Source organism: Oratosquilla oratoria, chromosome 11, assembly GCF_046742065.1.
Source record: "Oratosquilla oratoria isolate Oo_2021 chromosome 11, ASM4674206v1, whole genome shotgun sequence".
NCBI classification, from domain to species: domain Eukaryota; kingdom Metazoa; phylum Arthropoda; class Malacostraca; order Stomatopoda; family Squillidae; genus Oratosquilla; species Oratosquilla oratoria.
The window spans coordinates 14130523-14133022 of record NC_134787.1 but is presented as its reverse complement, the minus strand read 5'-3'; positions in this window follow the sequence as shown (position 1 = coordinate 14133022).

Genomic DNA, 2500 nt, shown 5'->3' with positions numbered 1-2500 from the left:
AAAAAAAAAAGCTCATTATAGTGTACACTAGGATGAAGCGCGCTAGCTCTCACCACTCGACTCTTTGAACCCTTTGGTTGGTTTCACAAAAGAAAATAAATTCGCCCCCTCTTCTTTAACTCTTGTTGTGCCGCCATGGGGGATCATTTCATCTGAATAAAATCAACTGATGTTGAGGTGGGGGGATCCCGAAGACGGTGTAATTCCAACAGGGTGGAATAGGAACACCCCTTTATATATAATGCCGTTGTGCAACAAATATGTTTGTATGTGCGTGCGTGTGTGTGTTTGAGTGTGCGTGGTTGTATGCGCTCGTCCATGCAGGTGTGAGTGTGGAGGAATCTGCGAACTGATCTCGCATCATTGCAGCTCCATGCTCACTTGTGTATGTGTAAGTTATGTTCAAGTGTTCACATATGTTCAGTTAAGGCTTCACAGCTGAGCACAGATTTTACACAAAAACCAACAGCTAATGCAGCATGACTTGTTTTCTGGTATACAATAACACAAGGACATTCACCATGGGTGTTTCTTTGTGATGTACAGTACGCTCTAACTAACACACAATCTTGAAACTTCACCAGTCTTCGATTCCTGTAAAATAATTGTCTAAAATAGTAACTACACCAAGGATCTCATAAGTATGCCTCGTCCACAGTTGTTACCAGCAAATGACAAACCGGAGGAGATAAGATTGAGCGAGTTTCAGTTCTCATTGCCCATAGTGAGGGCAATATAACTCTACTGAACCCATTTTCTTTGATCTCGTCATTTTCTTTAATCTCGTCATGTGTTGGAGGCAAATGTCGACACGTTCTTGGAACGACAAGCATCATGAACATAGGGCGTTGACAATCTAAAGTGAAAATAGTAATAGAAATAAGAAAAAATACTGTAACTTTGCGATATGGACCTGATGGCTGTTTGTCTTTATACATTATTATTCTTACCTATTTATTTACCTATTTATCTATTATTATATATTTATAAATGTCCGCCTTGCCTCCTGCATTTGTGTCTATATGACCAAAGCATGGCTAAATGTCATTATTCCACTGCAAAACAAAATCCTTTTCCGCCTGCATCGGTACTTGACTTCGAACTGGTGTGCTCTTAGTTCTCTTGTGGGATATACATGTATAAATTTATATATATATATATATATATATATATATTTATATATATATATATATATATATATGTATATATATACATAAGAATATATTTACATATATATATATATATATATATATATATATATATATAATATATATATACTGTATATTCGTTTTTAAATAAGCTGATAAAATATAAGTATAAATAGCGTTATTGGGGCATACTTTGGAAGGCCAAAGAGCCCTCTCATGAGAAATATTTAGTGACAATAATGATATTGTCAATATACATACTTTTATCATTAACAGAAATGATCTCTCCCTTGCTTTCAATATCAACAAATATAAATGGCGTTATTGGGGCATACTCTGGAAGGCCAATCAAAGCCCTCACATGAGAAATATTTAGTGACAATAATGATATTGTCAATATATGTACTTTTATCATTAGACATGATCTCTCCCTTGGTTTCAATATCAACAAAGATTTGTTTTAAAGTCTTTGTAAGATATTTGGCATTAATCGAACACAAGTAGCATCAATACGATCAACATCTATTGTGTATGAGTCCATAGGAAGAGGCGATGATGTGCATTTTTGCCCCCCCCCACAAAAAAAAATTAACACCAGAAGTTTATAGGGACGTGAGATCCTCTGGCCCATAACAAAGCAAGGTGAAGGATAACAGAATAAACACATAAACAGATAAACGTATGATCAAATAAATGAGTAACTGATAATTCTATAAATCAATAGATTAAGTGTAAGGCACAACGTATTGTTTTGGTGTTGATTCAACAAAAGCTTCAATCTTGGACCTTGCAATCGCTTTAACAGGAAGTTCATTTCATTCATTGACTGGGCGGAGTAATCGATTAACCCAGCATTAATTACAGGAAAAAATCATATTTTCCCGAACAAAAAGATCGAAATGTAAAGAATCCCAGGAACACACGTGGTCATAAAGGGCTCCCTGTCGATACTTTATCTTGTACAAAGGCTGATGACGTCAGCTGAATGGACGTGCCACAGCTGTTCTGTGGATGTGACTCATGTATACAAGTGTAATTTCGCAACAGTAATTGAGGGCTCCCACACCAAGTGGTAAAAGATTACATAAAGCTGAACAAAGCACAAATGACAACATCAATGATATACTGTAAGAACCTAAAACTTCAGTGGCTGTGTAAATCAACTAAGAATAAATGCGTACTATGTGTCTGGCTACACTCTCGCCAAGTTTCAGCACCGTAGGAGATAGATTTGAAATTTCTGGAGATATTTTTCTCACCATATACACAGTCGTCCTTCAAACGACTTATAATAACGCTAAAACGCATGCTATTAACTAGTTTACATCACCGAAATAATTCTTCAATAACTA